General features: G+C 38.0%; 1 protein-coding gene across 15 annotated transcripts in view; it reads left to right on the top strand.

Annotated features, from left to right (window-relative positions):
- The window catches only part of rbfox3b (RNA binding fox-1 homolog 3b), a 622,784-nt gene that overhangs the window by 464,050 nt on the left and 140,030 nt on the right, over positions 1–18,704 (top strand). Inside the window, exon 1 of one of the 15 annotated variants that reach the window (XM_067456315.1) lies at positions 4,889–4,997. The exons of the other annotated variants lie outside the window; for them this stretch is intronic. The gene's annotated coding sequence lies outside the window, so the exon portion shown is untranslated. Of the gene's footprint in view, positions 1–4,888; positions 4,998–18,704 lie in introns of those variants that run through there. 15 annotated transcript variants of the gene reach the window in all.

The following is an 18,704-nucleotide window of genomic DNA, read 5'->3' as shown; positions in this document are numbered from 1 at the left end:
TATATATATATATATATATATATATATATATATATATATATATATATATATATATATATATATATATATATATATATATATATATATAAATTGTATTTATTTTATTTACTTTTTATTATTTTTACTTATTACTTATTTTGTTTTTATTATTTATTGACTTTTGACTATTTTACTCATTTATTTATTTATTTATTCATTTCTTCGACCAGTTTATATATATATATTACTTATTTATAAGTAAAACCAATGAATAAAATAAGCAAAATAAATAAATAAAAAGGTAGACAGCAAAATAAATGATAAAATATAGAATAAATGTTTAGTTCTTATTATTTTTCAAATGTTATAATTTATTTACTAATATTATTTTCATTGTGTATTGAATTTTTTTCCCTTCTTCTTTTATTAAAGACATGTCTTGTCAACTCACTGATTTATTTGACTTTCTCTATAGGCATTTAGATGTTAGATGATGGTTTATGAGTTGCACGGAGACCCTGAAAAGCGTAGCAGGAATGTGTGAATGAATGTCCATCACAGAGACGGAGGGCAGTGTCCCCGAAACGTCTTCAGCCGAAGCGTCGCTTTACGGGTCACTTTACACACACACACACTCTCTCTCTAACTATATACCCTCTATATCATCTATATCATTATCTCTCTCTCTCTCTCTCTCTCTCTCTCTCTCTGTCTCTCTCTCTCTCTCTCTCTCTCTCTCTCTCTCTCTCTCTGGGTCGCCACTTTTCAAAAGGCTTATAAATCATACAGGATGAGTTTTTTTTTGAGAAAGTACAAATGCAGAATATTTCCTGTGATGGGTAGGTTTAGGTGCAGTGTGTGTGTGTGTGTGTGTTTTATCTCTTCGGACAGTTTAGGGCTGAATTACGGCGACAGAAAACGGGAAATGACAGACAGCCGTGAGACGCATGTGCTCATAAATCGCCGGTCGCTCGAGGTGATTTACGAGACGTGTGTGAAGACGCCGCATCAGTCTTCACCTCCTCGAGCCCTTCACTCGCTTTATTAATGATCGCGTGATCGCCTTGTCTCGCGTTCTGAAGTTTAATTTCATTTCCATCAGATGCGGACAGCGGCGGAGAGCAGCGTCTTTAAATGGTCATCCTTTACGCTGCTGCTAAAGAAGCATCAGTCACTCTGAAATCACAGATTCAACAAACCCCAAACATCGATATATCTGTGCCGCCGGCGGCCATCTCAGGACACAGAACTCACCCTGCGTCCCAATTCACATACTATCCATACTAAATAATACTCGAAAGTAGAATTACTATGTCCCAAATCGTCGTATGCTGAAGAGAGTATTCCACAGATACCCGGAAGGTCTAATATTTAGGGCTGGGAATCGATTCCAAAAAGAATCGATTCCTCGATTCCAAGGCGTTGGGAATCTAGAGTCGATTCCAACGTTTGGAATCGACTCCTCTTTATTCACTTGTCTCTCGCTTACTAATAATGATTGGAAGTCTATTTAATTTTTGCAAAATGTTTTTTTGAACAGTTAGTTTCAAATAACGAGTTAAAAATAAAGCAATTCAGCGTTTTTATGGGTCATTGCGCGATGACGTCCCTTGAACTTAATTCTAACTACTTATTTTTATATGTATGAAATGTATAAATCAAGCCATATGTGAACGCATATCGCTGATTATTACTATACCTTTCATTCACTTAGTTTAATAGTGTTTATTGTCATTGTTTCCTTCTGTGATCCTGCATCGTGGAGAAGTTTGCTACATTTTGCACACAAAAACTCCATAATTTTAAATTGTGAAATGGTTCTGTTATCCACAACGGTAGGTTTTGAGCTCTGCTTACAGATGCAGATGAGGGTCTTATTTTAATTTTCTATTTTCTTTTATTTTCTTTAATCCATTGATAACAAAGAAAATGCGCCTAGACTAGAGTACAGCTTAATGACCGAGTGTAATGTTGCTATAGTAATGAACGCAACTTGCTCGCGCATCTGATTGACAAATAAACTGCGCACTCTTATATTATTGTTTTTGTTAATATTGTGGTTATTTTGCCTCGTACATTCTGTGCAAAAGCACTTATTTGAACGTAGCCAAGTCATTTAACTTAACTGTGCACATGCATTTTAGACATGTTGTTGTAGTTTTAAACATGCAATAAATGCACATCCATGAATAATGTGCTATCCTTTTGATTTATTAGGCTAAATCGCATTTACTTCTGGGCTATATGGGCCATTTCAGGAGAATCCATCATTTAAAATTCATCGAGTTATGGAAATGTATCATCATTTTACAAATAAAGTTTCGGAGAAGGATACTTTCTACATCCGGATCCTGCGGTCACTCCGGAACTAGGTTCACCATCGATTTTGTTAAAAAAAAGAAGAATCCAAAAGGAATCGAAAACAACAGTGCGGAATCGATTCTTGGAATCGACTCCGTCGATTCCGGAAACAGGAATTGGAATCGGAATCGATTCCAAAAATTTCGGAATCAACCAGCCCTACTAATATTTCCGGATCGACGCTCACTCTAACGGCTGATATTGCCCACAACCCACTGCGAGTTGGACGAGGATTCGATTAGAACTACAAACGCGGATAAAAAGTGTTAAAAACTGCAAACATGACGGATGTGCGAGTCAAAAGGTTAAGCAGAGAGGTTTAGATAAAGGGGTTTGAGTGACCAACTATCAATATTTAACAGGATTGAGGACTTTTGTAATGACACGTTTGGCCGTTAACTTTTAAAAAACTGCAAACACATGAGGAGAGTCTCTGCATTAAAGACACACACATGGCAGATCAACGAGTGGCTACATTTCTCTCCGATACGGTAGGAGATTAAACTCAATGTGGAGGATTTGAACTGACGATGATTGACAGGGCAGTTAAACGGTGACGGGATGCACGTAACTAAACGACAGAGTCCGTTAAAGATGGCGAAGTAGTCCCGAAGCTTGCATACTCTTCTGCTACACACTCAAAAGTGTGTAGTTTTTCTTCACCAAAAAGAGTACATACTTTTAGGACGTAGTATAAGTAGGTGAATTGGGACGCAGCAATAGTCTCGTGTGGAGTCTGCTTAGACAGGAAGACCGTTTGACTGACAGGTGAAGTGACCAATCGCAGCTCACGGGTGAATCTGGAGAATTGATGACATATGGTTGATTTATGGGAAATGTAGTCTCACACTGTGGTGGTAATGTGATCACTACATCACTAAATGACTCCTAATGCCCAGTGAAGTGAAGCCCAATCTGAAAACATCGGGTTCGGGACGTTTTAAACGGATTTTCCTTCCAATCTCTCAAATCAAGCCGAATGTGAAACGTCTCTTCCTGACAGGATGAGGAGCTTATGTAAGATGTATGTTCGTCTTTATTATTACTTATTATGTGAGTTGTATCATATTATTTTGTTATATCAACTTAAATCTAATAGTTTTTTTTTTTATTTGTGTGAAAGTTAAGATTGAAATTGTAGAAAATAAGTTGGAACTTATTATTTATATATAACATATTTAATAGAATTATTATCATTATAATTTTTTAAATGTATTATCCATAAATGCTTTATTGAATATATCAATTATATTTAAATAGATTCAGTTTAAATTTTTTGTTATGCTTATTTTTAATGTTTTTTTTTTATAATAGCTTAGTGTTTGGTCATATTTAATTGTACTATTATTTATAATTAAAATCATATAGCATTAATATTTTATTGTATATATTTTCTTTGTTATTTCAAGTTATTGTTCAGTTTTAATATTTAAAATATTTCCAATATTTTATAATTTAGTCATATTATTATTTTTTTGTTGTTTATAATATTGTATTATTTATTACCTTTATTTTTATCATGAACTTTTCAGGGATTTTATGTAACATCTTAATTTTTAGTAATTATTATTTATGTTGTTTATTTGTAATGTTGTTTATCATAGTTTAGTGTTTGATCATATTTAAATGTATTTTTATGTATAATAATGCATATATTATTTAATATTATTAATGTTTTATTTGAGACATTTTTTATTATATCAAGTTTTGTTTTTTATGAACATTAAGCATCTAGAGTTGAACCACAATAAAATGGGAAAACTGCTTTCTGCTTATATAGAACATATAATTTGATATAATTATTATAATTTATATATATATATATATATATATATATATATATATATATATATATATATATATATATATATATATATATATATATATATATATATATATATATATATATATATATATATATTAAATGTACAATTTATCATTTATTTATGCATGTAATATCTTTAAGTTAACTGTAATAAATAAATAGAGTACACTCTAAAAAAAATACAGGTAAACAACCACCCAATATTGGGTTAAATGTGGACTAACCCAGCAATTTGGTTGTTTTAACCAGCGATTGGGTTGTCTTAAGCAAATATTTCACCCAACCGCAGGATTAAAACAACCCAATTGCTGGGTTAGTCCATATTTGATCCAATATTGGGTTAAAACAACCCAACATTTTTTAGTGTGTAATGATGATGATGATGATATTGACAGAATATTTCCAGCATTCAGCCTGTGATATAACATGATGATACTGTAGCTGGAATCCGGAATAAATCCTGCTACTGTGAGATCTAGTTAAAGGAAGTCAGCTGGATTTGGAGCTGATCCACAGTTTAACCAGATTATTGAGAGGCGGTTATTGAGTTTGGTGCGAGCCGCTCTTCACTCTCTTTCTCTGTGTGTCAGTCCGCTGGCTAAAGCCAAATGCGCTCACAGGAAGTGATGCGTCCGCACAACAAAAGGGCTCTGGGCCGACTCCAGCTCTTTGTGCTCTACTGCCGAACGTCTTAATAAGGATCTCCAGGATAATTCACTTCTGCTGTACATGCGCTGTCAGATCTCCACAGACCAGACGAGAACGAGAAGCGCATGAGACAGGCCTCCGTCAGGGAGATGTTACTGAGATCAGGTTACGGTTCTTTATCCAGGTAAATGTGTGTCAGCTCCAATACTTACTGCGCTGGATATACGTCTGTGTGTGTGTGTGTGTGTGTGTATTGATCCGAACATACAGCTCAGCTCATATTACTAGCTTTGTGTTTAGGAAGTCAGTCAGTCTTCTGCGTTCTCTTGTCTCTCTAAAAACTGCTGGGTTAAAAAACAACCCAAGTTGGGTTGGAAATGGACAAACACAGAAATTGGGTTGTTTGAACCCTAGTAAATTGACCCATTCAAGCAACCCAATTTCTGGGTTTGTCCATTTTCAACCCAGCTTTTTTAGCGTGTACCATTTTATATTTGCTTTGCTTTTTTTATTTTTTAGAACGCACTCTTAAAAAAGGTTATTTTTTGGTGCTGATGGTTCCAAAAAAAAAAGTTGGACATGCACGGAATCTTTCCATTCCACAAAAGGCTCACTCTAAAAAATGCTGGGTTGTTTTAACCCAATATTGGGTCAAATATGGACTAACCCAGCAATTGCGTTGTTTTTAACCAGCGATTGGGTTGTTTTAATCCTGCGATGGGTTAAATAATTCCTTAAAGGTGCCCTAGAATGATTTGAAACATGTTAAATTGTTCTCTGATATCTACATAGAGGGTGTGTGGCTTATTTAAGGGGAAAAAATGGTCCAGAGACAGTTTTACAGGTCCATTTACAACCCTAGATATTGTCCCTAGGATGTAATGCTCTGTTTTTGCCTTATTTGGAAAGAGTCATGAATATTAATGTTGAGCTCTGCTCTGATTGGCTTATTTCCGCAGCTCACAGCAGTTCAGTGAAGCGGCTCGTGAGTCCTGACCGTCCTGACAGAACCCAAACCGACTGAACGACACTTTAAGCAGAACATCTCAAATGGAGATTGATGAAATGCAGCTTACTTGTTTATATGGTGTTTTCAGATCATCCGCGCGCGCGAAATCCCCCAAACAGTAATGAAATCCCCCAAACAGCTTTTCTGTGAAAAGAAACCGGTATACTCTCTGGTGTTTTACCTAAACATGTCCAATCTGGCAACCATATTCACACAAGCTCTCTCTCGCGCGGGTGATCCCTTGAGCTTTTGATATATAAAAGGTCATGGTAATATAAGAATATCCTGTAAATTTTAGAGCTGAAATCTTCCTCGTTAGTCAAAGAAAAGCTTTTATAGACACCAGGCTCAGCAAACGGTCCTGTGCTTCATACTGACGTCAGTGCTCGAAGAAACGCCGCCTCTACCGCACGTCTAATCCAGTAACCCCCCCCCCCCCCCCACCGACTCGTCTAATCCAGTAGCCCCGCCCACTTACTCAACTAATCCAGTAGCCCCGCCCATCGACTAATCTAATCCAGTAGCCCCGCCCACTTACTCAACTAATCCAGTAGCCCCGCCCATCGACTCATCTAATCCAGTAGCCCCGCCCACCGACTCATTTAATTCTCTAGCCCCGCTCGTCGACTCATCTAATCCAGTAGCCCCGCCCACCGATTCATCTAATCCAGTAGCCCCGCCCACCGACTCATCTAATCCTGTAGCCCCGCCCACCGACTCATCTAATCCAGTAGCCCCGCCCACCGACTCATCTAATCCAGTAGCCCCGCCCACCGACTCATCTAATCCAGTAGCCCCGCCCACCGACTCATCTAACCCTGTAGCCCCTCCCGTCGACTCATCTAATCCTGTAGCCCCGCCCGTTAACTCATCTAATCCAGTAGCCCCGCCCACCGACTCATCTAATCCTGCAGCCCCGCCTGTCGACTCATCTAATCCTGCAGCCCCGCCTGTCGACTCATCTAATCCTGCAGCCCCGCCTGTCGACTCATCTAATCCTGCAGCCCCGCCTGTCGACTCATCTAATCCAGTAGCCCCGCCCACCGACTCATCTAATCCAGTAGCCCCGCACACCAACTCATCTAATCCAGTAGCCCCGCCTGTCGACTCATCTAATCCAGTAGCCCCGCCTGTCGACTCATCTAATCCAGTAGCCCCGCCCACCGACTCATCTAATCCAGTAGCCCCGCACACCGACTCATCTAATCCAGTAGTCCCGTCCACCGACTCATCTAATCCAGTAGCCCCGCCCACCGACTCATCTAATCCAGTAGCCCCATCCACCGACTCATCTAATCCAGTAGCCCCGCCCACCGACTCATCCAATCCAGTAGCCCCGCCCACCGACTCATCTAATCCAGTAGCTCCGCCCACCGACTCATCTAATGCAGTAGCCCCGCACACAGACTCATGGAGGGCTTGTGCTAGCTGGTCAACAACTATAAACATGCGGAGGAAGATTAAGATATTGCGCTTTCCTGGTTGTGGAAGAACAGTCGCTGCATAAGCTTCCTTCTGATCCTAATATTAGGAATGAGTGGTTGAACTTTATTTTTAATGAAGTTCCAGCTCACGTGGGGAACACATGTTCACTTCATTTCACTGCGGGATCGTTTGTTAACCAATCTCCAGTCGTTGCTGGATTTGGATCCGACAGGAATGGTGCAACACACTTATGTGAGTAAAACGTGTTTTTATATGTAATAGTACTGCATTGTTATAGATGGTTTGGTTTATGCGTACGTGTCTAACAAATCATACCTTTAGCACGCTGGACTCTGACACGTATGGGCCAGGGCTCACAAAGCCCGGCAGGCCGATCAATCTCATTATATTACGTTCTTATTCTGCTATTCTCTCTCCAGTTGACATCTGAAGGGTGGCACGCACGGGTGTGTGTGCGCGGTTGGCGCTTATATCGTCCGATCGTGCGGGCCATGTGTAATATAAAAATAACAGTCCAATCAATTGCATTTCGATGAGAAATAAAACATTGTGTTTGTCTGATAGACGTTTACGAGCCCTGTGGTCGAGAGAATCATTCTGGTTTCCGCTTCTCCCTCATCTCTCCTCTCCCTCACGTGGACTGACAGCAGAGCTGAAGCTCATTAAATATGCAAATCTTCTCCAGTCCCAGCCGTGGGCGTTTACTTCCAAGTCTCCAGTGACACGCCCATCAGAACCCAGCGTTCAGGAGAGAGCCTCAAAACCAGTGTAGAAAATAGCCTATTACTTATTACACTGTAAAAAAAAAATGTGGTGGTTTTTGTTGGTTTAACTTAAAAAAGTAAGTAACCTGGTTGCCTTAAAATTTTGAGTTTATTGAAATTAAAAATTTGAGTTGATTCAAATGAAGGAAATTAGTTTAATAAATTGAAACTCAAAATATTTTTCTGAACAAAGTATCTGAACTACAAAAACATGTGATAAATCATGAAAATAGCACAATTTGGCATGTTTCACTGCGTCATCAGAAATAACACATAATTGCCCAATATGCTTACAAAATCTTTTAATAATCTTTTAATAAAGGTTGTCGAATCTCAAAAAAATTTCATTGTATTAACTCAAATATTTAATTTCAATGAACTCAAAATTAAGACAACCAGGTAACTTTTTTTTCTAAATAATTTTTTACAGTGTAGTTATGATGTTTTGACTGTTAAAACCACACGAACATTATTAGTTGACCTCTAAGTTGAAAAAAATAAAAAAGACAGTTCATGACGCCTTTAAGAACTGTTGACTGAAAGGTTCTTCATAGAATCCGAATGGCTCATTATATGACATCACAGTGAAGTGATCCTTTAGGAACCGTTATTTTTTAACACCGTGGTTATAAATCAAAAAGGTTTACCATATGGGATGTGCTCTTTTTGTGTGTTTATATGTAAAATAAATTTCCCAGGTTTCATTAAATATATCTTTATTTGTCTTTTCAAAGATGAACCAAAGTCAAAATGTAACCATAATGATGAGAGAATTTTCCTTTTTGGGTGATCTATCTAGTTAACATGCTTATAAATATTGATAAATGTATTTTAAAGAAAAAAAAGCTGTTGTCTAAAAGTGACGTAATTAACTGGTCAGAATTACTTTAGTTGAATGGTTATACTGTATATTGATATATACTTTGAGACTGTTGCCAGTCAAACTAGAATTTTCTCATGATTTTAAATAGATCTACATAGCCTAGAAATCTAGATGCCCTCTAGCTGCAACAAATCTAATCTGCCGCGAGTGTCGTCTAGCAACTCTCGATACACTTCTGAGCTGTAAACGCCAAACTCTGGACGGGCCAATCACATTGTGTATAGAGTTGGTGGGCGGGGCTTAACATAATGACGATGGCCGAGTTGCGTTTGCGTGCTTCTAGTAAACACAGAAACTGGCGAACCACGACTCTGGAAGACTTGGAGTTGAGCTTTTCTCTGAGAAAAGAACAAAGACCGGCACTGAAGTCATTCTTAAAAAGGGAAGATGTGTTCTGAGTTTAGCCGACCGGATACGGCGAATGTTTAATCTGTCAGCGAGCTCCGCTTCACCTTCCTTGCTCTGGTTGGTGTAGCGCTATCCTATCGCGTGCAGAGGGAGTTTGAAAGACAACCGTTTATCCGCCCCTCGGATTGAGCCGTCAATGGTGAGTTTCCAGACCAAACATCTTGATGTGGCTCTGGCTTGTCAGGCTAAGATCTACTATTATTTTTTGGAAGTTGTAAATATAACAGATTATTGGAGACTATTGTTTTATAAGAAAGTACTATTACAGTATTTGACTTCTGTTTCTTAGTGGAATTTAATTGCTAATTAAAAATTTCTTCTACACCATTTTTTTCTATTGAAGTCAAGTTGCTCTTGTTAAAAACTACACTAATGCTATTTAACTCTTAAATTCATGAATCTTTTGCCAGGCATTCTTACACATTCGGGTCTTTAGTGACCCGGATCTATATCTAACATGGAAGGATTGCCTGTTGCGATAATATATAAAACTCTCCTGATATTAGAGTAACACTTACAGAAAAATAATATGAAGCATATTTTGTAACTTTTGGAGTTTGTAAGGGTTCAGTTTGAGCAGATGTTTTATCCCATCAGCACTGTCCTCGTCAGAGCTCGTTTCAGTTCATTCAGCATCTGCCTCATATTCACCATCTCAAACATATTCTCAAAACATCTTCAAAATCAATATTTTGATCTCTGACAGCTTCAGCAGATCCAGCATCAAGTGACAATAATATCTGATTGAGTTCAGTTCTTGCTCTGCAGTAAATCTGAGCCATTTCAGGTTTTGCTGATGATTCTTCCTATTCTTTTGTTTACTGCCTGCGGTGACTATGAGTGAAACGTCACTTCATCACTGTGTGTCCGACATCATTCATTCAGGGAAAAAAGGCATTGTTTATTTTTTTTCTCATTATATTGTGTATATTGAATTGATTGAGGAATACTAAGAAGCTTGATGTCTAACTTTAATGAGGAGGAGGACAGTGAATGATGTCCCAGGTCACTAAAGACACAAGGTATGGTTAAAGGGTTAAAGGAGCCGTATCGTCTTAAAAGCACAGCTATCAGATGATGCAATTAGGTTTTATTTTCAATTAGGGCTGTATTTAACAGGACAAAATCAATAGCCATCTAAATGGATCTTTGTCAGGGTGGATGTTAATTTTAATGTGATGTGAAGGCGAGCGAGGGATAGACGTACGGTCTGGTCAATATGTTCAATATTTAGTCAATATTAAGTCGTTTGAATGATTGACAGGCAGCAGAGCGAGCATGCGTTAGTCCTTCCATCAGAGTGACAGCACTATCTAAACCAAAGCATTTCATCACATCATACAAGCACTCTTCAAAATAAATCTGATGTCATTTCAGTGATGTCATAAAATGGAGGTTTTGAACAACATGTTACTAAATATTTCTTAGCCAAACGGATGTCGCCAAGACCTGCATAGCAAGTGAATATTTCTTCTCTAAATGTAGTGAATCTAAATTGATTTACTAAAATCAATTGAATTTTTGTTTACCTGAACATGTTTTATTCTCAGTTCAAAGAAAGAAAAAAAAAACAGTAGGGTTGCACCGATATGAATATTTTATAGACGATACCAATAGCCGATAATTCTTTGTATTTGATAACCGATATATTTGCCGATAAATCTACATACACATTTGTACATAATTTTTTGAGGGCCTGATTATGCAAAAACAAAAGTCTCACCATTAAAAGCACGGAACTATAGCGTTCTCATTATTATTTTATGTAGCCTATATAACAGACTTGCATTGCACGTTGCACTGTATTTTGCTTTTTGAAGTGATTTCAATCATATTTTAAGATATAATATTCACCACTCGTTAACTTCTAAATCTAATTAAATATTTTTTCTTCTCCAATTCGTTGCTGAAATATAATAATTTATACATGGCTGTCAAATCTTGCTTTTTGAAGTGATTTCAATCGTATTTTAAGCAATAGACTGTGATGACGCGTTTTAATTTGCTGTAAATCCTGCAAAGTTTTTTGCCTTTTCATAAAAATAAAATAAAAAATGTACATTTATAACACTAATACTTTGTATTTTACTACTATTGCCTCAAATTACAAAAAACTGAGAGTGTTTCTAATACAGCGTCTATGGGAGTGACGGCTATATTAACATCTTTCTCTCTTTTCACTGCTGTTATCAATCTCACTCTATTTTTTCCCTCATTTTGAAAGTTGTAAATTCACTATTGTGGCATTTTTCTATTGCTATTTAAGGAAATGGGGACACAAAAAATATAACTTTTTTTAATGTATTCTATTAAGGGGTGTAACGGTACACAAATCTGACGGTTCAGTATACGTTCCTCGGTTTTGCAGTCACGGTTTGGTACGATTGCAGTACAAAATTGCTTTTTAGTTATTTTTATTCAACAGTGGTTAATTGAAAAAAAAAGTCTAAATTCAATTATAACTAAACATTTCTTAAAGATAATGCTGTAAATTTAGGGAGTCCTTACTTAGGCTACACATTGTAATATTAAAATGAACAACAGAGCCCAAATATGCCTCAATTCAGTTATTTTTAGATAACTCATAAGCTTCACATAAGGCAGTTTTGCATTAACTTCTAAAGCTAATTAAATATTTTTTCTTCTCCAATTCGTTGCTGAAATATAATCATTTAGGAATCATTTAGGTTTATTCTTTAGGAAGAGATGACCGCGTTTACTCGTGCGCTGCCGTTTACGCTGTGTTCACACCAAACGCGAATTGAACGTCAAAATCGCGTCTAGTTTGACGTGTGAACATTTTGAATCTGTTCGCAGCTAATTGGACGCGCGTAGAAATCGAGCATTTGAAGCGAAATAGACGAGCGTTTAAGGCGCTCCAGGTGAAATATGTCCTCAAACACCACTCTGCCTCTTTTCATTTTCAAAAAATATATTAAGCATTAATAGCCACACATGTGGTTCAGCCAACGCACTACCTGGATTATCTTCACCGCATGTATATTTAAAGGGTTACTTCAGCGATTAGCATATGGCTTTGTATCAGTAGAAACCCTGGAGTATATTCAAATTATTGTGCTTTCCCCCCTCATATCTCCCTGAGACAAGAGATTTATGCATTTTATTTCTAGAAAAATTCCTCCTATGATGCAAATTGACGATTTTTGCATCATAGGAGGAATGTTTGCCCAAAGGCTAAAGACTACAGCCAGCAGAGGGAGCCATTTCCGCATGTTTTGAACTCGCGCATTGGGGGATGGGAGATTACACTCAGCTTGCAGGGAGAGCTCAGCTGGCAGGCACTCATTTAAACGGAGCTATGGTGTGCAATGTAAGTCTTTTAACTTCTCAAATTAATTTCTATGAAAGTTAAGCTTGTAAAGGCATGAACTGAAACGCACCAGACTGAACTCGCGTTGTGAATGTATGCCGCGAGTGTAGTCGCGATTACCTCAGCTCTCATCACTCCTGCAGTTAGTGCTCAGTGCTGTGAGACTCGCGCGGTGACTCACTCATTATATTGAACAGACACGTTCAGTTTTTAATTGTAGTGTCTTCTCTAACTCAGTCATTGTAATCAAGTTGGTGGTGTTGGGAATGGCACAGGGCAGCGAAGCATTCTGGGAATTGTAGTCTTTCATCCCCATGGGACAAAAATACATTTTCTGTCTTTTCTCAGTCTAGAAAGCACCAAATTCAAAAATAATTTCACATTTCTACTGCATTGATGACCCAGTTCAAATACAGATTCATCTTCCCAGCGCTGAAGTACCCCTTTAAATAAAATATAAAGTTATGAAACTTCCCTTTGCCCTCAGTCAAAATGATTTGGTACAACAATAGATTAATTGGCCCAAAGATCGCCCATCAGATGAACACAAGACGAATCATATCTCATGTTTAACCTCTACAGAGACATCCGAGCCACCGGCAAACGCCAGAAGGACTGGCCGAGGAAAGACTGCTCTCGCCGGGGTTAACAGAGATCGCTGGATCTCACAACTCCAAAAACGCAAGAGTATTATTTTTAAATAGGTACTGTCTTTATAAATAAACCACATATTTTAGCTTAAAACAACTACATTATCAACTGAAAAGCATTATAACTATATTTATTGACAAAATAACCATATTTTTTTAATTATATGCAGGGTTTCTCATCACGTCACTTGACCATGTGACAGCAGCAAGTAGGCTCCTCATTGGTTAACGCTTCAAACGCGTGAATGCACAAAAAGCACCACTCGCGCGTATCGCGCAAGACACTCATTTCGCTTCAAATTAGCGTGATTCACGCGAACGAGGCGGAACCGCATCCATCTCGCCTCACAAAACGCGTCTATCGCGACACAGGACCTCCAGACGCGCGTCAACGCGCCTTTCCATTGACTTAACATGGAAATAATTCGCTCCAGACGCTCTATTCGCGTTCGGTGTGAAAGTACCTTTAAACTGACGCGCCTATACTGATAAGTCACGTCACATTAAAGAGAATCAAAACGTCATTTATCGTTTGATTTTCATGATAACATGGACTGAATACTTAATATGTTCGTAAAGGGATCTGTTAAAGATTGCATTTGTACCGATCGGTACTAGGGGTTGCACCGACTAATCGACTAGTCGACCTTAATGCTCTGTCATGACGCTTTAAGCTTGACGTCGACTAGTCGCTGGCCTATAGAGGGCGCTACAGGATAAAGAATTTCCTGACACACAGGCTCTGTTTTGAACAGTAAAAAATGACAAATCAATGCATACTCCGAGAGCTCTCCACAAGACATGTTTGATTATACCATCTGGATGCTCAAAACTGATCGGGAGAATGCAGGCTTATTGTACACGCAAGTTAATCATCGTGCTTGACTGCGTGCTGCATTGCAACGCACACACATAGCCTGATCACGCGGAGATCGTGCGCGCCTCACACAAAACCATTCTTTAGAGCAGAAATGTATTGTCAACACAGTTCTGGGATTTATCAATAAAATAGCTTAGAAACTGAAAAGTTCTAGCATATATTTCTTGACAACTAAAACTCACAGCTTCACTATTAGGAGAGAGACGCTGGCAGGTAGAATTAATTCACACACAATCACTCACTAATGCATTCATATACATCTATTCTTTATTGTGCTACTTTATCTGTATCTTATTCTGAACGAGCAGAAATCTGTGAGAAATATAACGACCATAAGACAAAAGAACTGATACGAAAGCTCTTATGAGCAGTGCTGTGTCATATGCCATAACTGTGCACAAGAAGACCCGAGTTCGCGTCTCAGCTCGAGGCTCAGGCTTATTTGCTCATTAATGACGTCATCAGCGACTAGTCGACTCGACTTTCATCACATAAATGTCAACTTTTAAAAAATGGAAGTCGTTCAACCCCTATTCGATACACACGTGCACCGAACCGAAAGCCCTGTACCGAAACGGTTTGGTACGAATACGTGTACCGTTACACCTCTATATTCTGTACGCTATAAAAGTTAAACCAGCTATGATGACTTCCGCTCTGAGAAACCCGTAAATGTGAAACGGGTCCATTAAAGCTACACTGTGTGATATTTGCCCCCATCTAGCGGTGTAAAGGTTTATGACCATCCAGTGAATATTAGTTTCTGTTGCTCTCAAGTCTGATTTCGTTTTAACTCCTACGGTGGCCCATTTAGTCCAAGATTAACATGGCAATCCCTCTCTTCACATTCAGATAAGAATAAACTAAAAAAGTTACACAGTGTAGCTTTAAAAGACATGGACTGCATTTGTTTTATATTTAAAAACCATCATTGCGAACACGGAATGGTCCATCATTAAAATTGAACACATATCGTCCGATACCAATACGATGTCCAGTATACCTTGCATCCCTAAAAAAAAACTGTGTGGAAAATGTAGCTTTTTTACTAGGAAATCTGCTATATTTGTAGCATACCAAGTTGTATTTTTTTATTATCTGAATTATTCTGCGACTTATATATTCCACAGGGATTTTAATAATGCAATTATGGTCAAACGCATCAGCATCTGCACTGAAACCATTATTTTCTCTCAGAAATTGCAATGAATTACAAATAAAAGGCAAGGAACACCGTGAAATGCACGTGGGAAATTTATGTTAAAAAGTATAAAAGACTGAAATAGTATTTTCCTGTAAAAAATCATTGTTTTATTTACAACTTTGAAAAATATGATAGTGTGAATTTGTGCCAAAGGGAGAGAGATGGGATGAGTTTAAATGAATAAATTATAATGTGTGTAGCGCGTTTATGTGTGTGTTATACTTCTGATCTGAATACTGTTAAATGTAAAGGATTATGGAATGAGGTGATTTTATTGTTATATCATTATATTATATATAATTGTATATTATTTGTAAACATGTCTTTGTATTTACTGGGATTTCACATTTATTTTCCAATGTAATAATAAAATGTGCCTCTTTTTTATTTCAAAAATGCCATTTTGAGCCGGTGTGACTTCATAGTTGCATTTGCCGTAAAATATGCAAGTCCTGCTGTTGAGGAATTATTTAAGTTAGTCTTTGTTGTTCCGTGTGTGTGTGTGTGTGTGTGTGTGTGTGGCCTCGGCAGGTAGTTTGCTGTAGTGCTATGCAAATTGCCGCAATTAGCATGTAAATGATCATGAGTTGAAATGAGAGGAGAAAAATAAATATTGATGGTAATTCCTGCCGGTGGAGGAAAACAAGCCGAGTGTGTGTGTGTGTAACCTTAAAGCAAATTTCCATATGTTAATTGGCCTGTTGTGTGTTTTGATCATTAGTGAGGTTTAAATGAATCAATCGGTGCTTGAGCGAATCGTTATGATAGAGGCGGAGCCTAACGAGTCACATGATCCACTATTGTGATTTATTAGAGGAAACGTCACACTGAGTCATTCAGCCCAGATAACTTTGTGTGTGTGATGGGTAGGTTTAGGGGTAGGGGCAGTGTAGAAAATATGGTTTGTTCAGTATAAAAACCATTACAGCTATGGGATGTCCCCCCATTTCACAAAAACAAGCGTAAGTGTGCGTGCATTTGTGTGTGTGTGTGAGTGGGTTGTTGTGGTGGGTGTAATTTGATAATCTAGAGAAACCCAATGGACTGTAAAGCACTCGAGACTTTCAGAGCGTCTGATCTCAGGGAAATCAAACCAGGGTTGTGCAAAATCCATAATTTTAGAATGAACTTCATTTCAAGTCATAATTTTAATCTGAATTGTATTTGACAGCGAATCATAGGATGTTGAATTGGGATGGTGAGAACTGAAATCAAATGACTAGATATTCAGCGGCCGCACAGCAGAGGAGTTTAGTTCCTCGTGATGCTGGAATAATTGTAATAATAAAAATGTACAAACACAATTATTTTGCTTAGAAAAAACTAAAACCCATATTAAAATGTTAATATATTCATTATATATTATGGGCTTCTGGGAGATTGGCATTGTTTCACCACAGGCCATAAAATAAATAAATTATGGAAATTAAATTAAATTAAATTAAATTATTTGAAAGAAAGGGTTCGGTAAGATTTAAAAATAAATAAATTAAAGAAGTCTATTTTGCTCACCAAGGTTGCATTTAATGGATCAAAAATACAGTTAAAACTTTGAAATATTTTTATAATAAAAAAGTGTTTTATATGTTAAAATATAATTTATTTGTGTGATCAAAGCTGTATTTATCATCATTACTCCAGTCTTCAGAGTCGTATGATCCTTCAGAAATCATTCTAAAATGAGGATCTAACGATAAAGAAACATTTATGATTATTATCGGTGTTTGAAACAGTATTTCTTATTTTTGTGACACATTTTTCCCCGGGAGGATCTGTGAGGAATAGAAAGTTCATAAGAGTGGCGTTTATTTCACGTCTTCACTGCCAGCCGAGCTCTGAATGGCTCGACTCTCGTCCAGCACAGCGATAAAAGGCGTCTTTTCCATGTTAATTCGAGTTTTTGTCCTAACCAGCTGCGACGGCGACACCCGATAAATCTATTTTAGAAACGGTTTCTATTTTTGTGCGACGTCGCGGCTGGAACAACAACACAAAACATGGCAATGCTAATCTCAGGTAGTGTTTATGTGCTTTATTTAATGTTAAAAGTGAATATCATTTAGCTTTATCTAAATTATCAGCATTAAGCATTATCAGCTTTGTCATACTAAAAGCAGCAACGGATAATTCACCTCAGATCTTAAAATTAAACACACTGAAACAAAAGCGTTTAAACTCTGAACAACAAACAAGTATATTCTATGACGATTGTTTTAGTAACTCGGTATGTATTTTAGTAGTTCAAATGGTGCACTATTTGTGAATTTGATAATGCAGACTTATTCATTTCCTTGCGAGTGCCGTCAAGATTAATCTCTGGTGCCGTGCACTTGCCGCTAGAGCCTGCCCACTCGCTGTTCTGATTGGCTGGGGTTTTTGATTGATTTGTTGCATCTCGTTGTCGCGTCGCTTCTGGTGTGGACAGACAAGTTGTTTTTCGCTGGAATCTTATCGCGTTGCGGTGTTACGCTGCGTTCTCCATGATGGTCATAATCGTAATATATTCGTTAGTTGGACTCGTGCTCGTGTACTATTGAGGTGTTCATGAGAACGGTTTAATAATACGCATAGATCGAGCCTATGTGATGTGGTTGTGCATGATTTGGCAGTATGGGACAGCCATATGCTGGTGAAAATTGGGCCAACACCCCGAATTTTTTAAACATGCGTGAAAATTATCGTAAGGTCGGGAGGTGCTCTTAACGTGCTCGGCTCGTTTCGCATTTCCACTCAAACGCTGCGAGCCACGACCATACGAGCATCCACGGCGATGTCCATGCGATTTCTCCCGAGAGAAAAAAAACGTCTGCGAGTTCGTACGACAGCAAAAATCGCACCGGGTGCACCTATAAAGAATCATTTTTAAGTGCCAAAAGGGTTCTTTCTAGTCATTATAGAACCTTTTTAGTATAAAAGGTTCTTTGGAGTTGAGTAAAGAACCCTATTGTTCTATATAGAGCCGCACTGAGCCCTTTTTTCTAAGAGTGTAGTGTGTGTGTGTGTGTGTGTCTGTGAAGCGAGTGTGTTGTCTAATGAGGGCGTCCATGAGCGCTGGAACGCGTGGATCTCGGAGCTTCGGATCGGATGCTGGCGGAGATCGGATCGCTTTAGAAAGTTCAGAGTCGTGTTTGTGTGCAGTCATGTGTTGAATGTGATGTGCATTATTAAGCGTGTTGCTCGGTTATTGTTGTGTGTGTGTGTGTGTGTGTGTTGTCTCGTGTTGGTCATAATCGCTGCTCTATTGATCTCTAGGTCCTCCTGCTGTGAGCTGAATCACAAATGAAAGCAACTTCCTGCTCGTATCATAGTTTGTGTG

This window comes from Pseudorasbora parva, chromosome 2 (genome assembly GCF_024679245.1).
Source record: "Pseudorasbora parva isolate DD20220531a chromosome 2, ASM2467924v1, whole genome shotgun sequence".
Taxonomy (NCBI): Eukaryota; Metazoa; Chordata; class Actinopteri; order Cypriniformes; family Gobionidae; genus Pseudorasbora; species Pseudorasbora parva.
The sequence above is the reverse complement of the archived record's forward strand: the minus strand, read 5'-3'. Positions and strand labels throughout refer to the sequence as shown.